The 24,201-nt window shown below is 45.2% G+C and overlaps 1 protein-coding gene across 1 annotated transcript in view; it reads right to left on the reverse strand.

Moving 5' to 3' along the window:
• Positions 1–23,265, reverse strand: part of LOC147678007 (arylamine N-acetyltransferase, pineal gland isozyme NAT-10-like) — a 38,602-nt gene extending 15,337 nt beyond the window's left edge. Inside the window, exon 1 of the mRNA XM_086945884.1 lies at positions 23,165–23,265. The gene's annotated coding sequence lies outside the window, so the exon portion shown is untranslated. The remainder of the gene's footprint in view (positions 1–23,164) is intronic.
• Positions 23,266–24,201: the final 936 nt, after the last annotated feature.

Here is a 24,201-nt window from a genome sequence, read left to right on the forward strand (position 1 = left end):
TCCATAGTGTTAGGGCATCCCCTGACAGTACAGGTTCCACACTTGAAGTTCTCTTGAACCGGACACAGACACAGCACCTGACCATAGCAAGACTGACAGGATATGAACTGACATTGTTCCAGCCACACATAGAGATCAGACGTTGCAACATCCTAAACCCTGCGACGCTTTTACCCTCAAGTACATCAGATCCTGCACCACATGACTGTGTGGAAGTGATTAATACAGTGACGAAGCCAAGACAAGACTTGACAGACATTGCATTACCAGACCCAGACCTGACACTTTATGTGGATGGTTCATGCATGAGAACAAGCACAGGAGAGTTAGTGGCCGCATATGCAGTGACCACTGATACTGAAGTCATAGAGACACATCGTATTGACACCCTGTCAGCCCAAGCAGCAGAGCTCATCGCTCTGACCCAAGCCTGTATACGAGCCAAGAACATGAAAGTAAACATATATACAGATTCACAGTACGCATTCGGAGTTGTTCACGATTTTAGTGTCCTCTGGCAAGAAAGAGGTTTTCTGACCTCTCATGGGGCCAAAATACAGCATGGTCCCCTCATTCAAGCCCTGTTAGATGCAATACACTTGCCTACAGCAATAGCCATCATGAAATGCAAAGCACATACTAAAGTCACAGACACCATTTCCCAGGGTAACGACCTGGCAGATCGCACAGCTAAACTAACAGCCCAGACTCAAACAGACATTCCAACTGACACGACAAAGACTGAAGTACCATCACTGACACATTGCATGACAGTCAGGGATCCCTCACAAGATGTACTCGACATCCAGACACATGCCACTCCAGACGAAATTAAGAAATGGACGGAACAAGGAGGGGTCCAGACAGACCAGGGTTGGATGACAAAAGGCAAAGTCACATGGTTTCTCCCCGACTCCATGGTTCAAGTGATAATCAATACAGCACATAGTCCAGCACACTTAGGAGAAAAAGCCATGTTAGACAGTATACAGAACATTTGGTTCAACAAGCATTTACGTGCAGCAGCGAAACAGAAAGTGCGTACCTGCATGATCTGTTGTCAGTTCAATCCAGGCAAAGGCATTCCTGTGGAACAAGGTGGATTTCATCCTCCTGACCACCCTTTTGAAGTCCTCCAGATGGATTATATTACGATGGACAGATGTCGAGGATTCAAGTATGTCCTTGTAGTTGTATGTGCCCTATCTAGATGGACAGAAGCGTATCCAGTCCCAGATTACACTGCTGTGACCACTGCCAAGCAGTTGGTCCGAGAATTCTTTCCGCGATACGGCTTGCCCCGTGTCGTGTACTCAGATAATGGGCAGCCATTCTCTTCTGAATTGATGAAACAAGTATCTCTCCTGTTAGGGTACCAGTGGAAATTCCATTGTGTACAACACCCAGAGGCAGCAGGTCTCGTAGAGAGACACAATCAGACTCTGAAAACTAAGTTAGCGAAGGTCTGTGCAGAAAAAGGTGTAGATTGGATGGTAGCCTTGCCGGTTGCCCTCTTTTACATGCGTATGGTAGCCCATTCCCGAACAGGACTGTCCCCGTATGAGGTTATTTTCGGTAGACCACCGAATATGTGGGGCACGCCTATGCCACGAAAGATCACTGATGTCGACAGTAATATGCTGACAGATTACCTGGCTTCCTTGATGTCTGCACTACTTTCTTGTCGTTCACAGGTTGCAGCCGCCTTCCCCGACAACACCCAGGTGAAGACTCATTCGATTGTTCCGGGAGATCTGGTGCTAGTACGGAACTTCGACCGCTCAAGCCCTCTGGAGCCCCGCTGGCGTGCGCCCAAATTAGTCTTGCTCACGACGAGAACCGCCCTAAAAATCGAGGGAAGGAAGGGCTGGCTCCATGCCCACCACGTGAAGAGATTCCATGGACCTGGTCCAGTAAAAGACTCTGAGAACTGTCCCAAGAACATTGACATTAAACCCCCTTTGCTAGAAAAGACTCTGCAACAGGAGTACAGATCCAAATTACGGTCTAGTAAGTCAGACAGCGTTTAATTGTTTAAGTCCCCCTCGGGTGAAGCGGTTAGACAGGTTCCTGACATGTATAAGACTGTAGACCCAAATAGTCAGAGAGATAGGCAGAAAAAGATGAAAGAGAAATACTGCAAAAACTTACGCAGTAGATGCATAGTAACTCTGATCATTATGTTTTTCCTGAGTATATCGATTATATGTATAAGCTTGATGCTACATGTTTTCTTTCCTCCTCTTGGTTCCCATATACATTCACCTTTCAATGACACTGTAGAGCACACATTCAGCGACCTGCCACCCCATGAACTATCCTATCGCTTAGCACTGCGCAACAACACTTTTATTCGAATGTTACACCATTCTCACCAGGCCAGCAATGTCACAAATTGCTGGGTGTGTGGCCGACTCCCACCTTATCAGAAAATGATGGGAGTTCTGCCTCTTTTTCCTTATCCGTTTTCGCACAATGGTTAGTGCGGAGCTTGGTTTGCTTTAATGTCATCACTAGACAGTAAGTCCACATTTTCCCCGGGCGATTGGATATGGGGAGACCTGAATACAGTTATGAATAAGGCATGTTTTCCAGACGAAGACGGTCTTCCCCAAAGGAAAGGTACAGATCTAGAAAATGAAGTGTACGAATTAGGAAATGTTTCCCTTAACTTTATGATTCTGAATGTCCAGTCCGAGGCAAATACAGGTTCACCGTTTATAACAGTCTTACCAGTAAAATTGAATTATGTGTTAGAAAGCAGGGTTCAGTGCACCTAGGACACAGTGATTGTAATACTGTGATCGAATTCAATGATAAAGGAAAGTCTACTTTCAAAGCTTCCCGCCATTCCTATTTCATCTGTGGTCAGACAGCCTATGTACGTCTGCCTTTAGACTGGGGTGGAACGTGTTTTATTGCGTTCCTACTGCCACCTGTTTTTCTAGCCCCGTCCCATTACCATCGAGATTCCCGACTAGTACATGTTAGACACAGGAGGGATCTTCCCCCAATTGTCGATCAGACTGAGACAACGTGGGAGCAATATACAGATTTCAATAAAGGATTCTTTTTCTTTGTAGGTCCCGTCCAAAACAGTAAATTAATACGCAAATTAACCAGAACCCTTGAAGCAGTAGTGAATGAGACTACTTTTGCCTTAGGAAACTTAACCGAGGAGCAGTCTGCGATTAGACTTGTTGTTCTTCAGAACCGCCTTGTTCTTGACGTCATCCTGGCCGATAGGGGCGGAGCTTGTAGAGTGATCGGCTCCAGTTGTTGTGTGTTTATTCCAAATAACGCACCATCAGTGTATGCAGCAATAACAAGACTCCATAAGATAGCTCACGAGATACACCAGAATCCAGGCACCTGGACTTGGTCCGGTTGGCTCTGGAGTGTGATATCAGCCTGGGGATGGAAAGTATTGTCATTCCTAGGAATAATACTGCTCATAGTATTCAGTTGCTGTCTCTGTCTACAATGTGGCCCAGCGATTTGCGGCTTGTGTGCCACTGCCTGTATTCCCCGTCCACGTTCACGTTCTCGTGCACGAATGAAAAGGGATGAGCAAACGATGCTATATGAACAAATAGATGGTCTCATGAATATAGATGTATCCTGAAGGGAACGTAGGGGACAAGGAGGGAATGAGGAAAATGGAATTTTATATGGCCAAGTATGTCCCCTATCGTGTACCCCAACGTTCAATGTATATGCATGACATCTATGCATTTTCCCTCTATGGCCGAAATGAAGACGCATTTGCATTTGCGTCCAACGTTAACATGTCAACTACCAGGTAAGCATGGGCGAATTTTGCGAATCTCGCGTTCGCGAATTTTGCGGATTTGCGAACTCGCAATCCGCAAAATCCACGAATTCTCGCGAATTTGCGGATTTTTTTTTTTTTTGTGTTTGCGCGGGTTTCTGCGAGTTCGCGAGGGTTTTGTACAATGTCGCAAATTGCGAACTTACCTGTCGGGTCGCAAGTTTCGCGAACTTGTTGTTTCTACGTGTCCAGCCTGTTTGGGACACTCTTCTTCATCACTGCCACTCTCTGTCACCACTGCCACTCTCTGACTACTCATGCCACCCTCTGGCCCACCCATGCCACCCTCTGTTTCATCACAGCACCCTCTGGTTGTCCAGTCAGTGTACATTATTGTGGCAACAAGCACACCTTCCCTGCCTCAAGTGACCTGAATTAATTTGGGGCTGATTAATGTGTCACAGAATATTTTTTTAGCTGGCACCTGCTTCCTTAGTGCTTCCTGATTAGTGATCTTTTGAACTTGCTAAGTGCTTTCATTGTTGCAAAATTAGTTACAACACCTGCCCTGCCCCAACTGACAATAATGAATTAGGGGCTGATTAATGGATTTGAACCTCCAGCCTGGCTCCTGCTTGTCTCCCTTAGCTGTAATTCAGGACCTTTGTGGCATATGTGTAACTATTCTGAGGTTCAGAGCAGGGTCACATAATAGTTGCAACTGGCAACTGAACTCTGGAGGGGCCCCTCAGGAAGCACTACAGGAAATGGCTACTAATGATGAGCCTGAACTTTTGAACCTGGTAAGTAGTTTCAGTTTTGCTAAAATCGTATTTCTGCAATTTTGCACTTATTCGCGGGGCGCGAAGTTGTACTGGGAAGCCGCGAACTCACGCGGACAGTGCGAGCAAAATCCGCTGCTCGCGGATTTGCGGATTTTGCGGGAGATTCGCGAATCTCGCGGATTGCGAATTTACCGAAAATCCACAAAATCCGCGAGTGAAACGGATTTTCCGCCCATGCTTACTACCAGGCCCTCCATGAAAGAAACGATAATTCTGCCTTAAAGCCTACGTTGCCAATGCATTTACATGGTACACGTTTAAATATCGAGAAGCACACGTTTTTGTGGCCCAGCCGAGCCAGGCCCTGAATTCAAGCTCCGAGCCTCCGAGCCTCTTCTGACTCTGAAAGCTGCAGTTTAGTTATGCATCCCTGACCTCTTCCTTACTCCCTGCTCAGCCGAGAGGTGCCCGGCCTGGCCTGCCTGCCAAGACGGTATTTTGCCTACAGTTATCTGCTCAGCTTCGCGAAAACACATTCCAGTCTAGTGAAATAGGTAAACATATTCCGCCTGCAGAGCATAGGGCCTAGCCTTCCTGTCTCCCTTTTAGTGATTTACTGAACCCGTTACCATAGAAGCCCATGGCCCCCACGCAATGCACGAAGAAATGTATGCACACACTAGCATTTAGTGATGAACAGCCTTTGCTCGAGAAACCTTTACTTCAGACAATACATCCTCCAAACACAAGATATCAGATACGCCAAAGGTACAGGTCGTTATGACATCCCAGACTCCTCTTCTAGTGCTAAAGTCAGCTCCCCCCAGCTCGTCCCCAGTTACACGTCAGTTGCACGTCATAACCAGTTGCGCGAACATGTAGGGTAAAGGTTCCTGCTGACCCTGCAGACCTCCTCTATGCATCCACCCACCTATGACACACCTATGACTCATTAAGTGTACGCCTACTTACACTCCTTCTTTCACGCCCATGTGCTCCTATCTCTCTCGCTTGCTCCGCCTGGAGCGCTCCGCCTTCTCTATTCATTTCAATTGTATGGTTTTACTATATATAATGTGTTATGTGAATAAAACGTTAGATATCCCTTCCTGAACCTTAGTGGTGATGGAACCCGATTCTCCCCTGGCTCGAGCCATTGCAATAAAACCCTTTTGACTCGGACACCACGGACTCTGCCTCTCATTTTATGAGCTATCCTTATTCTTTGTTAATGTATAGAAATTATGCCCGGGTAATTTATTTACCACACTACACCACTGTACTCAACACCACTGCACTCTGTGCCACTCAACTCTACACACTCTTTGTCAGAGGACTCTGTGCCACTCTACACTACTGTGCGTTATGACATTCTACTCTGCACTCTATGTCACTACACTCTGCAGCACTACATTCTATGCCAGTGCACTTTATGACACTACACTCTATGGCACTATACTCTACACCACTCTACTCTGCACTACTCTACTCTGCACTACTCTACACAACTGCACAATATGCCACTGTACTCTACCCTGCACCACTCCACTCTGGACCACTGCACTCTACACCATTGCACTCTACTATGCAACACTCTAAGTGCATTCTAGGACGCTGCATTGTACAACACTGAATTCTATGCTGCTGCACTTTAATCCACTGCACTTCACGCCACTGCACTCTACCCAACTCTACTATGCAACAATATGCCAATACACTCTACACCAGCCCACTTTACTCTATGCCACTTCACTGTACTCCTCTCTAAGAGACTCCATTCTATGCCACTCCAAGACATTATACTCAATGGCTCTCCACTCTGTCACCAGGCTTCACTCTTTGCCTTTTCACTCTACGACACTCCACACCACTAAAGTTTGCCATGCTGATCAGTATCCACGTTTGTGTACAATATAGCTAAACTCATTGGCAAAGCCAATAGCTCTTGCATAGGCAAGACCTATTGGCTTTGTCAATGCCTGTTAGTTAGGTGTTTGTCTCCAAAAGGGATGCCTGCAGATGACGATGAAGAAGGTAGATTGGTGACAGATGGTCATGGTAGATTGTTTGTGAAGTTAGATGCAATCCAATAAAGCAAAACAGAATTTATAGCAGTCCCATTCTTTATATATGTCGTAGAGTTGAGTACATTCTTTAACTTCTGATCAACTCAACATTCAAAATCAGAGATGTAGCAAGTGTAACTCAAATCGTGGTATATTAGCGAACAGGCCTGAAAGTAATTATGCCAAATGTGCATACAAAAATAAATTGAGGAAGAGGAGAGGGAATTTGGAAGCTAAAAGATAGTTTTCCATCCAAAAGGCATTAGGAAAAGCGACCTGGGGTATTTTGGTTGATATAGCTTAAACAACTGGCATAAAGGGTTGCTCTGGCTAGCCCTAGAGCAAAGGTACCTTGATCCTGGTCACAAAAGCAAAATCTGTTGTTGATCGCCATGCATGCCAGCAATGCATCAGGTCCATAAGCGAAGCGTTAATTCTGAAGTGCTGCAGTTCTGAATGTAATTCACCGGGTGTCTCCATGTTGTAGAGACGATGCATCGATCTTCTCCACACAATTGGGCCGATGCAGTTGTTATGAGCACGCTGCACCTGTCCTGTTCCCTCAGCAGTGGTGATGCAATTCTTCTGCTCTCGCAACAGAGAATGCATTCGTTCCACTGGAGCAAACCCCTAGGTTTACTTCCAATGGTCCAGGACTGAGACTGAGGTGGTACCATTTGGCAGGACAGAGTCACAAGTAGATGAGCACAAGGGTTGTTATGTGGACAGGAGGATTCTAAGTTTTTGTGTGCCTGACACTTAGGCAGCAGGAGGCAAGCCAGCATTCCTTTTTGGTCACTCTGGGTTTAAGTGGTCCAGGTCCCGTCCTCCCCAGGCGGGGAAACAGCAGGCAGCAGGGCAGCTCAGCAAGGCAAGAGCAAAGCAAGGCAGAGTTCAGAAAAGCAGCAGTCCAGCAGATTGGCTGCTCTTTGAGCAGCACAGCAGTCCTTCTTCCTGGCAGAATAGTCATAGGTCCAGAAGTGTACTGAGTTGATTGTGTCAGGGGTCCAGTACTTTAACCCAAGTGTGCCCTTGAAGTGGGAGAGGCTTCAAAGAAAAGCTTTGAAGTGAACACAGTTTGTGCCCTGACTCCAGACTCTCTAAAGGGGGGGTATGCAACTCTTTTGAGGGCACAGGCATAGTCCTTTTAGGTGCAAGTGTCAACTCCTCCCTCACATCCAGCCCAGAAAGACCCATCAGCCAGGTGATGGGCCAACAGGAAGTGAATGGCCAATCAGGCACACCTAAGCTCCCTTTTTGTGTGGCTGTCTAGAGGGAATCCACAAAGCCCAGTTATCACCCATCCCAGACATGTGTTGGAGGCAGGCAGATGGCACAGAATGGTTTAAGTAAGGAAAATACCCACTTTCTAAATGTGGCATTTTTAGAATTGCAACTTAAAACCCAACTTCACAATACAGTGGGATCAGGGCTGGTTTTAGAGTGGTGCAATCGGTGCCACCATGCCAGGCGCGGACTTTCAAGGGGAGCTGTATTGTCTAATATATTATGGATTTAACAGCACTTGCTGCTGCATTCCTAGACTCCAGAAATGTTCAGGCAACAATAAAAATGTCAGGAAAATTCTAGTGAATAATTGACCTGCAGGAGAGAGATCGAGTTTGAGTCTAGTGGAAGGTTTGAGTCCTCATAAAGTTGTGCAGAGGATTAATATGCCTGTTGCAAAGCACGTGTACCATGCAGATCACAAAGGGCATATAATATGAATAGTTCAGTGTGTTACTGATTTTATCAGAGAGATCATTTTGTTACTTGCAGCTTATAAGTCAAAATCCAAGCATAGAACAGTGATTCATGGTCTCTGTGTAATGTGAGTGTGATGTAAAGTGCTCTGCACCCTACACGTGTATGAGTAGCACAATAAAACAAAAGAAATGCATGTGAGAGAGAGAGTGGTTATGGAGACTTGAGGGTGATAAAGGGTGGTAGTGAGAAATTTCATGCAGAAGGAAGTCATTCGGGGTGCCACCAAACATAGTCGCACTGGGCAGCACCAGCGCTAGAGCTGCCCATGGTTGTGATTTCAAATTGTGAGTCCAGAGACACCAGACTCAAACTATTTATCTTGTCCCAGTTGGAAATTACATTTATAAAATGTAATACGGTAATCCCAAGGTTATCCTATGGGAGAGATAGGTCTTGCAGTAGTGAAAAATGAATTGGAGAGTTTTTCACTACCAGGACATGTTAAACTTAAAAATACATGTCCTTCCTTCCAAGTACATTGCACCTTGTCCTCTGGGTTGTGCAAGGCCTACCTTAGGGGTGACAGATGTATGAAAAGGGAAGGTTTAGGCCTAATAAGAGGATTTACATGCCGGGTCGGCACGGCAGTGTGAAGTTGCACATACAGGCTCTGCAGTGGCAGGCCTTTACATGGTTATGAGGCTACTTATGTGGTTGGCACAATCAGTGCAGCAAGCCCACAAGTACCATTTAATTTACAGGCCCTGGGCACATGTAGAGCACTTTTCTAGTATCTTAGAAGTAAATAAAATATGTCAATTGGGGATGAACCAATACTACCATGTTTAGGGGAGAGAGCACAGGCACCTTAGAACTGGTTAGTCCTAAAGTCAGCAAAAAAGATCAGACAAAATAGAGGAGTTAGGCACAAAGTTGGGGGTACGACTACCCTAAGGCTGTCAGGTCTAAGATACCTAATATATATCTTTTTAAAGAGAGAACTGTCTAGACTTACCAAAACCACCCTGGGTCCAATTCATTTTCAGGTCCCCCAAGTATCTCATACCCCTGTTGGCAAACTCTGGCCTGATCTCTCCTTTCTCATATTCAATAATTAGCTTAAAAATCTACTTTGTCTTCCTTGGATACCAATTTACTTGATGAGTTCCTCAGCTCAGCTAACCAAGTATTATATTGCATGTATGTATTGTGCTTTATTTAACTGCCATTATAGCTAAATGAGTTGACCACTCCTTGGTGAAACATGATGTTGCCTGACGGTTGTATGTTTAGATCCCTTTTTGACTCGTCTTCCATCCATCCGAGGATGGTACATTTATTATTACTGACGTGGAAATAATAACATTTTATTTACGCACTTCGATACTCATAAATTTGTTATATAAGGTTATACATTTCTAAGGTCTTTTTAACGTGAAGTAAGATGCCCATCACAATAGGCAGTGGATGTAGGGTTGAATGTAGGGCCTGGCCTGGCATTGTGCTGCCCCCACCTAAGCCTGCAGCTCCTGCCCACTCCCTCTTGCCATCCATTGTCCATGACCATGCTCTATCATCACAGCCATGTGGTGTGTGGCCATTGTTCTGCTGCTGCACTTCCTGCCTGCCCTAAACAGTTAGCTTGCTGCCCCATCCACCTTCTACCTGCTATCTGTTGTCCGAGTCCACGCATCAGCCCCTCCCTCCTTCCCTTCATGGTCCGTTGTGCTGCGACTGCCTGCCATTTAGCTTGATGTCCCTGCCTACTCCTCCTACCATTTCTTCCCTAATTCCATGCAGCATTATTGCCATCCTGCTTAGCCTCTGTGCCTATCTTGCTGTCCCTACTCTCCTTCACCCCGGCCTTCGATGTGTGTGTGTCCATGCCCCTGCTCCCTCCTTTCTGCCAACCATATTCCTTGGAGCTGCCACCCTCCTATCAACTCTGAGTGTTCTGTTGAGCTGCCACTGCCCTTCCCAACTGCCTAGCATGGTGAGATGGCTGCCACGTGTCCCTGCCACCTCCACCCTGTCTGTCCAAGTCCCATATCCTACCCCCTCCCACCTGTTCTCTTTGGCCCATTTTGCTGCCAATCCCCTCTGCCCTCCATGCTCTGTTGTGCTGCAACTGCCCCTCCTGTCTGCCCTGCATGGACTGTTGTGAAGTGCCTTTCCCCTTGTATCTCTGCCAATAAATCAATTAATATGGAGTTTGTAAAGCACAGCTACTTACCAGTGAGGGTCTCGAGGTGCTGTGTCCAGCCCCTACCCCTCCTTTCTGTCCTCTATGGCCTTTTATGCATGCCCCTGCCCCTCTGTCTTGCCCACCATGGCTGTTGTGCTTCAACGAACCCTCCTGCTTGCCACGCATGGTCTTCTGTGCTGCCACAGCCCCTCCTACCTACCCTGTGTGGTCAGTTTGCTGCACCAGACCCCCTCCCACCTTCTCTCTATTGTCTCTGTGTATGTCATCATAGTCTCTCAGTTGCCCTGATTGGTGTGTTGTGCTTCCAGTGCTGATCCCACCTGCCCTCCATGGTCAGCCTGCTGCTCTTGCCCTGCCCCCTTTCCCCTTGCCCTCCGTTTTCCATGTGCAGACCTCTGTCGCCTTCCTTGTGCTTTGTTTGGTCTGTTGTTGTTCCACTGTCCACTCCCTTGTGCCCTTAATGGTCCATTATGCTGCAACTGTCCCTCCTGTCTGTCTGCTATGGTCAGCTTGCTGCCCTTGCCTCTTTCCCCTCTGCTCTCTGTTGTCCATGTGCATAGCCCTGTTTCCTCCCATTTGCTTTCGTTGTCCGTTTGATGCACAGCCGCTGCGCTTGCCCTGTGCAATGTATTGTGCTGCTGCAACCCCGGACACTTGCCTTGTAAGGTCAGTTTGGTGCCCCTGCCCATCTCCCTCCTGCCCTCTCTTATCGAGTCCATGTCCCTACCCCATTCCTCCTTCCCTCCGTGATCCAATGCATCAAACGTGCCAACATTTTGAACTTGGTAAGAGGGAGATTTTTAAAAAAACCTGAGGAATTGACTTTCCACATTGATCTACATTAAAAAAGAGTAGATTTTAGGCAGGAGACAAATAAAACAAATGCCTTTTGTGCTTAAAAACATGCCTAAATCGGGTCTGTTGGCATGTATGGCTGTACTATTACCAAAGTGTGAGTTGTACCCTTACAAATGGAGGGGACAGGGTTCACGATAGTATGATCAAAGGAATATCCCCCACATACCAGTTTCTAAACCGTATTCATATATTCACACATCTATCAGGACTCACATACTCTCTAATGATCTCATAACACTGAACCCAAATATATGCAAAAATGTCTAATATTTATTAAGTTCATTCAACGTATATATACAAGACAATTAAAATAGTTAAAAATCATTCAATTGGTTTTCACTATACACGTTATCTCCTGTGTCCCTTTTGTATCAATGTATTCATGTATCATAGAAAAAACGATTTTTTTTTTAAGTCAGTTTTATTTAAATTAAACATTTTCCTTTTCATACACAGTGTGCAAATAAGCAGAATGGAAAAAACTATTTTATATACAAATATCACATTCATTTAAAAATGCTACGCAGCATGTAGTTGTCGACACAGCATTTCGGTGGAAGGAAATCGATATACCACCTTCTTCAGGAATCTAATAAATGACAACAATCATCTTTCATCTGATTGTCCGAGGTTAGCACTTAATGAATTTCAGGCTTCTTAATTAGTACTGGTTCTCCTGAATAATACTCATACATCTATCTTCAATCTACAGGTAAAGTATTCCCTCTGTATAGGGTATAACCTTTTGTTTAAAATCATTCTCCACATGTGTACATTTATTGTGTCATTTTGGGCACTGTTTCTTCCGTCTGACTGACGGGTATTTGCTGTTCATACAAAAGAACAGCAGATACCCGTGGTGGATGTTTGTTGAAAAATAATTTTACGTGATGGCCACTTATCACGAAGGAGGCACCCGTCCTGCAAAGTGTTCAACAGGAATCAAGTGGCTTTTGTGGCTATATATATATATACATATATATATATATATATATATATATATATATATATATATATATATATATATATATATATATATCCGCTCCCAGGTTCCACAACTTTTGAAAGAACCACTCGGACACCTCGAGTGCTTTAGCTTGAGTTTATTCAGCATAGGGAATAACGACGCGTTTCGGGGATGAACCCTTGATCAAGGGTTCATCCCCGAAACGCGTCGTTATTCCCTATGCTGAATAAACTCAAGCTAAAGCACTCGAGGTGTCCGAGTGGTTCTTTCAAAAGTTGTGGAACCTGGGAGCGGATATTCACAAAGCGCCGGCTTTGGGACTCGGACCGCCCTGACAGCCTTGGAATCTCTCCCGGCACTCGTTGAGCGAAATATATATATATATATATATACACACACACACACACACACACACACACAACACTCTTAGTCGTTTTTTGCCGATCCTCCTCCTAGCGACGCCGGTGCCAGCAGCGGTGACGACAACTGCGTTACTTATTTTCAAAATGCGTTAAGCTTCCGGGACCCCGAAAAGATAACAGCGACACACCAAAGGATAGAACAATTATACTTTATTGTACCCACAACAACGCGTTTCGGTGATGCCTTTTTCAAGTATGGTGACCTGTGCCCAACTCTCCGTAAAAATAGAGGTCGAGGTGCATAGAAACAGTAAACATACTTGCTGTTCCACATAATAAGTTACATTGCACTTAATGAAGTTCAATAAAGTTTTGAATAAACATTGTAATGTTAAAATTTGATCATAGGCAAAATCATCTATATCCATAAATATGAGGAATTAAGCAGTGGATTTGTGGATGTAGATTATTTTGGAATGGAATAACAACCACCTTATAACAACTGCCCACTAGAGGGCGACACCCCATTTTTCCTAAAAAATCTCCTACTAGACATCGAGAAAGGTAATGAATTCTGGAGTAATAGGGTAACCCAAATGAAATTTAGTGGTGTACCCTTGATTGGTTTGAGAATGAGGACATGTGATTAGTCTACACCGAGACAATCACCGGTTGTAATATTAAAATCCATGGTGGTTTAATAGTGTTTTGAAAACCTTAGGGGCCAAACAAGATAGCATCGCAATACTGTGGGGCACTAAATACACTTTGTGAAAAAGAATGGTTATCTGTAAAATTGTGTTTCGGTTTTTGAAACGTAAACCTGTGTACTAGAATATCCAACAAACTACAAATCCTGTGATACTTAACGAGGATTACAGGAAGTGACAAGTAAATCACGTGTGTTTCTAAATCACTCCTTAAAGGAAGTTAGATGTTAATGTAAATATCAACCGTGAGCAAGCCGTCAGTAGGCGGCGAAACGCGTCGGTATTTATTATGCTGGAAACTGTGGATGAATAAATAATTGGAAAGAAGAGAACCTGCGAGTGCGTATTCATTCCTGAAAAGGAGCTGTGGTTGATTGAATTCGGCGGGGCTCTGCCGAGGAATACTGCACCGGTTTGAGAAGCGCCAGGGGTCGACAAGGATGAGCCAAGTTGATGGAATCAATGTGGCTGACCCGGTGAACGCCAAATTGAAGTAATGCGAGGTGCAGACGTGAACGGTGTGGCAACACAAACGGACCGGTGGATCGACATCGGAAGGTGAAGGTAAGCACTGTCGCAGTGCGTGTCTCCCATTGAACACTAGCATCCGTTAGAGGGCTCACAAAACTGACATTTGGTTGATTCCGAGCAACAGGGGTGGCTCGGTTGCGCTGTATCGAGGCCACATTTGCAAACAATCCAAGACGATTGAGTGTGGCGGCAATTTCAAACAGTAGCAACATTGTTATCCACCCTCTCGGGCAGGAACTCACAACGGTCCCGAAAATAAAACTAGGGGACTTCAATAAACACGTAACAACTTATTCACGCAAGCAGAACGAGTTTCCAACGCTTAGAAAATAAATACATAGTGATATGAACAAAGAGAAGCGAAACGCAGTGAACATTTGACCTCCCTCTTTGACGAAGACACAACGGTGCAAAATAAAGACAAGACTAAACAAAGTATCCCGAAATCAGACACAAGGAGTAAATTAAAATCATGGGAAAAGTTGAGTAAAAAAGAAATAAATAAATGGTGGGAGCTGATTACTTAAAAAAAAATATTTGGAAGTAAGAAGAGTACCAAGGGGCCTGAGAATTTCACTTATGCCCAGTCAACAAGATGCCTCAAATGATCTATTGAAGGAATGGGGCCAGCACATATTGGATTCCTCATTAGGATTGATGACTATTTTAGTCTAACATTTGGAAATAGCCTTGGCAAAAATCAAGGATGAGTTAACAGAATTGGAAAAAGACCTTGCATCTATTGACATGAATCAAGAAATGACAAAATTAAAAGCAGATTTGGAGAAATATGTGGAGAAACATGAGGATATAGTAAGAAATCGCAAACAAGTGAAATATCAAAGAGACAAAGAAGATTATGCACAAGTGCGCATATTTACCTACGCAAAAAAGTTTGACATTTTTCAAGACCAGAAAGCAAATAAAACAAATTCCCAAAGCTCTACAAGTGTAACATCATTAACATCAACAGGAACGAGTGAAAATGGGTCGGAAGAAATTGAGGACCAGACAACAAGGGATTTTTTAGGGGACATGAGTCTAGTCCTCAAACAAAGATTTTGGGAACAAAATCAAAGCCAAGGAGTAAGAGCAAGAGGGAGAGGACGCAAATGGGTACCCAGAACAGGAGCCCCGGGGGCATCAAAAAAACAAGAAGAGGCAAAAGGAGGAAGTGGCTCCTCAGAGGAAATAGGAACCAAAACCAGGAGCATGCGTCGGAAGACCTTGAAATAAATTGGCAAGAAAATGTGATAAATGATGAATTGGTAATTATGAACTTATCATCCCATCCCCTAAGCACTTATGAAAATTCCCTTCTAAAGTATGGAATCAATTTCTGTTCCACTGGATCAATGGACATGGCACAGACATGCATTGATATATATAAATATATAAGGAAAATAAAACTGGCTAAAATCTTTCATGAAAATCAGGAAATGGCAAACTACACAAAAATGAAAAAGAAAAAAAGGATGGAAACAAATACTGAAGAACAAGGCCTAACTACAACTAACCTACCGGCATTAATGACCCTTGTAAATCTTGACATAATGGAAGAATGCGATGCAATCACAGAAGAGGAGGTCTGTCCTCAAAAAGGAGCAGGACTGAGTGGAAAAAAAAACTCTCAAAATGTTATCCTCAATTACCACAAGGTAATAAAATCGATATATTCCAGGAGGCAGTAATTCAGGATATCTATAAAATCAAAGGTACAAAATATTGCGACAATCTAAAGAAGGAAGAAAGACAAGCTTTAAAAAATCTCATGGAAGATCAGACGATAACAATCAAAATGGCCGACAAGGGCGGAAATATTGTTATTCTTGACAAAAAAGACTACATAACTGAAGCCCATTCACAATTGAGAAATAAAAAATATTACAGAAAATTGGATCAAAATCCAACAAAAATTTTCAAAACAAACCTAGACAAAAAGATCATGGAATGGCAGAGTGAAAATCTGATCGATATTGAGGAATGCAAATTCCTAATGACTGAACATTCGGTAACCGCCACGATTTATTTCTTACCAAAAGTGCATAAGAATCCACTTAAACCACCAGGGAGGCCAATTGTATCAGCAAAGGGATCACTTATGGAACCAGTGGCCAATTACATAGATTTTTTTCTTATGCCTTTTGTGTTAAATTTAAGTTCATATTTACGCGATACAACTGACCTATTGAAAAATCTCCATGAACTTCCATGGCAATCCAATTACATGTTAATTACGATGGACGTAATTGCGTTATACACGAACATTGACCACAACATAGGAACAACAGCATGTGCTTTTTTTCTAAAAGAAAGAGACATCCAACTCACAAAACATAACCAGATGTTGCTGGATATGATTGAGATGTGTCTTACCTAAAACATCTTTCTCTTCGGAGAAGAAATTTTTCAGCAAATCAAAGGCTGCGCAATGGGCTTCTCCTTCAGCCCAGCATTAGCATGTCTCACCATGAGGTGGTGGGAACAACAAGTAGCCTGGCATCCAGACAATGACCATCACGTCAACAAAATAGCAAAATGGATGAGATACATTGATGATCTCCTAATAGTGTGGGATGGATCACCCCAGGAATTTGAAACATATTTTGAGATTCTGAACTCGACAGACACAAATTTGAGATTTACATACAATATAAGTCGGGACAAAGCAATTTTCTGGGACACAGAGATCTATATACATGACAACAAGGTGGAAACTACATTATATAGGAAAGAGACATCCACTAATGCAACACTGCATGCCGAAAGTTTTCACAAAGCCACAGTAAAGGACAACATACCGTATGGTGAATTTTTAAGATTACGCCGCATCTGCTCTCAAGAAAAAGATTGGAAAATGAACAGTTGCGACATGGCAAGAACATTCAAACAACGGGGCTACAAGCAAGGAGTGATCAAAAAATGCTGGGCACCAGCCAATGAAAAGAAAAGAGAAGAAACCCTACAAATAAAACCTAAATACAATGACATCTCACAGCCAGAAAAACAACAGGTGAGACTCATCATAAATCACACAAGAGAATCCAAACAAATCATAAGTATTCTAAGAAAGAATTGGAAACTCCTACATCTGGATGAAACTGCTGGCAAAATAATGGGGAAACACCCAGAAGTAACTTTCAGACGTGCAACAAGTCTGAAAGACAAGCCGGTGCACAGTCACCATCAGGATCCGGACAAAAAGGCATTCAGTGGTTGAAAAGCAAAGGCTTTGTGAAATGTCAACAGTGTAAAGTATGCCAGATTGCAGTAAATAAGACAGAAGTAACCTTACCCAACAAAAAATCTTGGATAATCAAACAATTGATAAACTGCAAAACTGAGTTTGTAGTGTACGTGATAGAATGTCCATGTGCTTTAAAATATATTGGCAGCACAAAGAAGGAATTGAAAAAAAGAATCCTTGAACATGTAAGAGCGACGGTAAACAAGGACAGAGGCAACGCCGTTGTGAAACATATGGAAGCTGCGCATAATGGAGTCTGGAAACTTCTGAAATTCTACGCTCTAGAGACAATTGTCCCTCATGAGAGAGGAGGGGATAGAGAGCGAAAATTAAGATGTAGGGAATCACGACAAATTTTGAACTTTCGAACTTTGTACCCGGACGGTCTGAACCAGAGCGAGGAACTTTATGTACATTTGTAAAAAGAAACAATGCACCAATTTGTGAATAGTCGTATGGGGAGCGCTATAAATACTTATATATTTTTTTCACCTTCCATATTTCTGCACAATGAAGAGATAATGAATAGAAAAAAAATCGGGGTTTGATAATAGGATATGAAAAAAGAACACACACTAACACCAACCCCTTAAACAGAAATGAGTTTTAGGGAGGAGCCAAGCTCAACAACGAGATGGCCGCACGTTAGCTCGGCTCCGCCGCCCTACCTGCCTACAATCTAATATCCTGTCGATTATCCTGCCCAAAACGGACAACTTATATGCAGAGCTTTGCAGTAACTTACCATCCATCCCAGTGGGTCCGGTGTTCGGTGGATCCACAGCGGTGCCCTCCCGGAAAGTGCGGCCTCCCCGGGGTTGAGACCGGGGCCTCGCCCTTAGCGAGTTGCCGGCGAGACGGTGTCGGCGGCGGCCTCGGGTGGAGGTCTGGGGCCGGCCGGAAGATGCCGATGTGCGAAGAGCCCGGAGGCAAATGAACGCGCCTGGGACACTCGTCCGGTGCTCCAGAGGTGGTGTGCGGCAAGTTGTGAGTTGGGGACGCCGTGTCTGGTGGCTCCCCCCTTTGTTGCTGTCCGGCCGTACCGGGCTCCTTCACTTGGTGGCGAAGAGGGATTTTGGTGGAGCGGTGTCACCGGCGGGTCCCCCTCCCTTGTGACCACTATTTCAGCGCTGTGGGTGCTGCTTGTGCGCTTGAGGGGGGTCCCGCCGGGGTTCTGCTGTTGAGCTCACCCCTGGAGACGAATCCGGAGAGACGGCGTACTTGTCGCAAAATGGCGGCTGCTGCCATGTTCCGTGCAGGGTCCCGGGATGCCGATTTCCTGCCCTTGCACTCCGCTTGGGCCTGTACTGGTGAGCTCGAGCCCACGGTGGGCGACGTCCTGCAAGCTTTGAGGTCCTGGAGGTCGTCCTTGGTCCGGGATTCTTGTGTGCAGAAGGATGTAATGGCCGCCATTCCTCCCGGGCCAGCTTTTGAGGACACGGATGGGTCCGGTGCGGTCGCTGACTGTTCCCCGCTTTCTGGTTGGGGTGGCGATGGTCCGACTCATGAACGGGTGGAACCGCTGGAGTTCATTGACACTGGTATATACGGCTGCTGTGAACAGTTTCTGCATTGCCCTCGGGAGAGGGGGTCTTATTGGCTGCTTCTGTTGATAATCCAGCAACTTTTCCATGGCCTTTCTTTCTCGCCATGTCCTATGTCCACTGGATCTACGCATATAGCGACGTTGGCTAAGAAGGGACTAGGATGAACCCGGTTCTTTTAGGAGGACTACTGATTGGTGAATGGAGTTATGGACTGCCCTACATTGTGATACTTTGCTGATTCCTTCGTATTTGCGTGTTGCTGAACACTTGCCTGTTTCGTTTTGGGCACTACTCATGGCGTAAGTGGGCGGGGGCCGTACCATTTGCTAATGGTTCCTCTCCCCAGGCCCTTCTTTTTCTTTCTCCCTTTCCTTTTCCGTTTCTCTATATTCTCTTTTTCTATATTTCGGGTTCATCATTAGGGCGACAGGCACGCTGCTGGGGGTGGGGTAGGCAGTAGCCTTCTGCAGGGGTGCAGGGTGGGATGGGTGGAGAAGGGTCTATTAGGTTGTTCTTTGTTTCTATGGCTCTTTTGTATCCTTTCCTTGGGTCTCCACGACTGTGTGTAACCCTGTGGGGTGAGTTACTGTGAGGGGAGGAATAGGTATTTTACGTCACATGATACTCATGGCACTGTTTCTCCTGAATTTATCACTCCGCCCCCAAGCACGTTCGCTATTTGTATTATTGCTCGCCATTATCACTGAGGGGCAGGTACAATAACGTGGAGTCCCCCCACTTCTTTTCTTCTTTGGTTTTCTCGTTTTCTTATTTCTGGGGTTGGGATGTATAGTGATTGCAGCCTATCTGCTTCCCTGATGGGTTTTTATTGCTGCGGAATTGCTGTTCATTTAGTCTCTGGGTACATGCGGCTGGGCGTGGAAACTACCATTGAGGAAATATAAGCTAACCTATGTCTTGTATGCTATGGACCTTTCTGATTACTGCTCTTTTTGTACTGCAACGAAATAGTTGGATTATTCCCCGCCATGTACTCCAGGTTGCTACCCATACGACCGTTCCTTTATTCTTTACTATATAAAATTAACCTTCTCTAATCCTGTGTCGAGTGGTTCTAGTTAGCTGATAACATTGACGTGCAGCTTTAGGTAATATCATCTAACCACTCTGTGCCTTTAATTGATGATGGTGCTTTCCAGTTTTGCTCCGTGGCCGGCCTCCGGGTTGTAGGCCCGTATTTGTACGCATCCATTTTCTCAAATAAAGGTTTTCAAAAATTAAAAAAATAAAATTAAAAAAATGAGTTTTAGATTGCTACTATAATGTAATAACATCCAATAGCCCACTGGAGGGCCTTAATGGAATAACAACCACCTTATAACAACTGCCCACTAGAGGGCGACACCCCATTTTTCCTAAAAAATCTCACACTAGACATCGAGAAAGGTAATGAATTCTGGAGTAATAGGGTAACCCAAATGAAATTTAGTGGTGTACCCTTGATTGGTTTGAGAATGAGGACATGTGATTAGTCTACACCGAGACAATCACCGGTTGTAATATTAAAAACCAGGGTGGTTTAATAGTGTTTTGAAAACCTTAGGGGCCAAACAAGATAGCATTGCAATACTGTGGGGCACTAAATACACTTTGTGATCAAGAATGGTTATCTGTAAAATTGTGTTTTGGTTTTTGAAACGTAAACCTGTGTACTAGAATATCCAACAAACTACAAATCCTGTGATACTTAGGGGTCCATTAGGATGGCGGGCGGGCTTTGGCCGCCCGCCACCCTAACGGAGAAGTGGACCGCACGCTAACAGTGCGGGGGTCCCGACATAGGCATTAGGATGCGCCCGCCATGCAGGTGGGCGCATCCTGTATGTTTACCATTGAAGCGGGCGGAGCAGAATTCTCCGCCCGCCGCAATGGTAAAAGTGCACGTTGTGCTTTTCAAAGGGCAACATGACAGGCACCGCGTGGTGCCTGCCATGTTGCACTTTGAAATGCGGGGGGGGTACCATAGGTACCCCCCATGTGCACCCCCCCAAGCCGCAACGGGCCCCCGCAGGGAGTCTCCGCATGCCTTTCCGTGGCGGCATTGCCACCACGGATAGGCATTGTCCACAGCCCATTGTAATGTGGCGGGAGGTGTCTAACAGACACCGCCACCATGTTACTGGGTTTCCGCCCCGGCCGCAAGGCGACCGGGGCGGAAAACATGCGGGCGGTGTTTGTCACCGCTGCGGTCCTTCCCGCCATACTAATATGGCGGGGGGAATTGGACTGATGATGTCGGGCGGATTTCCTCCGCCAGGCTGGCGGTAGCCACCGCCAGCCTGGCGGAGGAAATCCGCCCGACATCATAATGGACCCCATAGCGAGGATTACAGGAAGTGGCAAGTAAATCACGTGTGTTTCTAAATCACACCTTAAAGGAAGTTAGATGTTAATGTAAATATCAACCGTGAGCAAGCCGTCAGTAGGCGGCGAAACGCGTCGGTATTTATTATGATGGAAACTGTGGATGAATAAATAATTGGAAAGAAGAGATCCTGCGAGTGCGTATTCATTCCTGAAAAGGAGGTGTGGTTGATTGAATTCGGCGGGGCTCTGCCGAGGAATACTGCACCGGTTTCAGAAGTGCCAGGGGTCGACAAGGACGAGCCAAGTTGATGGAAAATATATATCTATATATCTATATATATATATATATACACACACACACACACACAAATAAAAATGATTAATATTATGTATACTGTATTTTCCTCATTTTTGGTGTCATATTTACAACCCCTGGTTCTATGCATTACATTTTACTGCGGAAATTATTTTTAAAATGCGTCCTACCAAGTACATAATAAATCATCAGGTTAACCATGCATTGGCCTAATGGGAACAGCACAATTATTATATAATTCTACCCCACAGACTAATTTGCCTGATGGTGCTCATAAATTATCTCACCGTGTTTCTACCTCTGTACAAGAATACATATACTTACATTGCAAATTTGAAGTAAATATTGAATTAAAAATGTATTTTAACAGTACACATCAGTGCTAATGACAAAGCCAGCTCGTCATGGGTGTTACCTGCGCTACGTGCATGACGAGCTGGCTTTGTCACGTAACGCGGGTTTTTTAAATTGTCAGAGCGCAGCGGGAAAACCGCTAGCGCGCATGCGGTTAATGTGAGAGTCAACATCCACAGCACTGTCTGCCCCTCTTCTCTGTAGTCCTCCAGGGCCTCCCTTACCCGCCCCATGACCCCGGCTCTGCGGCTTCGCCACTACCCGGGTCAGTTTTAAAATAACAATCGGCAGACGAAAGATTCGGCCCCACCCCACCACATGGACAAAGGGCAGAGCTGACAGGCAGGTATTGCTGGTCCTGCAGCATTCTATTCCTGCGAAAGGGTAAGCTATTTTCATTTTGATTACAATGTTTGGTGTATAATTCACCTTTCGATGCACACTGACGGTTCATAAAATAAAGTTTTTACATTTTATGTAACACACACTCTAATCTAGACTGTCCTCTGGCCCTTTGAATCATGGTTCATCTTGCCCTAATCACAGGATATAACATATTTGACAACCGAATGATGAAAGTCTGAATCAGCCCTGCCCAGTGTTGTGTTAGTGAGCTCACATCATGGCCCTTCCGGCCATGATTCGAACGGAATTCAGCTATCTGAAGTTTCGGAAGCTGCTTAAAACCTTTCTTTTTCCCAGTGAGCCCTGATTAATGGTACCCTCTTCAGTTTGTGTTCTTTGTTCTGCAGCGCTGGGACGCTCTCGGGCAGCCATGCGCTTTATAAATCAAATTTCTCATTTCATTTCATTCATTCACCCAGCTATAAATTCACACTCGTGATTACAGGGATTTACAAACACGCCGGCAAAGTACAAAAGAACTATTGGATAGAGAACGTTGAAATGAGTTTAATTTGACCTCGAAAGGATGGCAGCCCTAGCACACCAACGTCGGATTTCTTCTTCCAGGTGAGGTCACACCGAGGAAGCGCGGTGCTTAAAGTTACATTCGCGAGGCTCTTCAGTGACTAGGGTCACCGGATGGTGACACGTCACCCGAGGATGCCATGTTACACTACTAGCTCTCATTTTACATTTTGGAATTGTAGTTTGTTTTGACTTAAAATTAAGCAGTTTATACTTAAGCACCCGATTAGAATGGATTGTCAGTATTAAACCCACAGCGAAGCAGGTTGTACCGGTGACGTGGAATGGCCTGATATTTCTGCTTTTCAGGAATCCTGCTCCCCTCCTTGAGGTATACACACCTGAGACAGGAGTCTGCCACGCTTTATCTCCTCTTGCAACCACAAAACTGGCAATGTGTCCTTACCCCGGCATACATCACCAGATTCCCAGTCGAAATGTTTGTGTTTAAAGAATGGGTAGAAATGAAGGAACTTACTTGTTTAAAGCGATCCTCGAAGGTGGCTGCTGTTCAGTCTCCAGGTCGCGTCTCTGCCTCTAACAGTGCCAGCGGCATCAGCAGAATGACACACCACAGGGCGTGGCGTCGCAAACCTGACAGACCTGCAATCATTCACAGGTCCTGGTGCTGGGAGGAAGGAACAGGTGCCTTGCAAGGGGGCTGGACTTTGTGGCAGCTGAGCGCATCGCGTGCCTTCCCCAACACCGCCTTCCCTGGGTGGAGGGAAACCCTCCACGGCTTCCGCGTGGGAACCTTCAAGCCGGAAATGAGCGCGTGCTCTCAGCGGGACTCGTGGTTTCACGCTCACCATTGTGCGCGCGCAGGATGATGAACTCGGTTCACTAGGTTCCCCTGTGCGCCTCCCTGGAAAGGCCAGGGTCACTGATGGTGAAAAGCGCCGGTACGGCGTGACACCAGGCAGCACTGTGAAGGTTTGTGTGTCTGGTTTTTGTTAAGGTACACTGTTCTTGGGTGTTTTATTTTATTTATTTTTATTTATAATCTTCCACAATGTTCCTGTTTGACCTTTGACATTATTATAATTAGCAATCTTTACACGTAGGCCGTTCTGGGAGAGGAGATTATTGTAGGACGGCACGACTGCAGGCAACAATATGTTCCTAACCAGCTCGGGAGGGCGGGCCTACAGCGTGGGCAAGTCCTGCTACAGCGGTTGTTTTGCCTCTAATCCTCACCTGCCTCTCGTATTACAGATCTAGAAGTCCCCAGGGACGTCGTTTGGTGCGCCCTGAAATGACCAGTTACTTACCAGTAATAGTCATTACTCCGAGTCGTAGGCCTCCCCGTCACAGTCATTACCTCATGAGCAACAGTTCCTCCCCAGAACTTCCAAGCAAAAACACCAGAGCCAACCCCTACCCTCGAGGCCACTCCCACATCCTGGGGCATATAACCCTTGACCCATGAAAGCACATCCTGTACCCCCAAGCACAAGAAGCCGAACATGGAGAGAGGGATGGGGCCCTGTGCTGTGACGGGGAGGACTATGACTC

This window comes from Lissotriton vulgaris, chromosome 12 (assembly GCF_964263255.1).
Source record: "Lissotriton vulgaris chromosome 12, aLisVul1.2, whole genome shotgun sequence".
Classification (NCBI taxonomy): Eukaryota; Metazoa; Chordata; class Amphibia; order Caudata; family Salamandridae; genus Lissotriton; species Lissotriton vulgaris.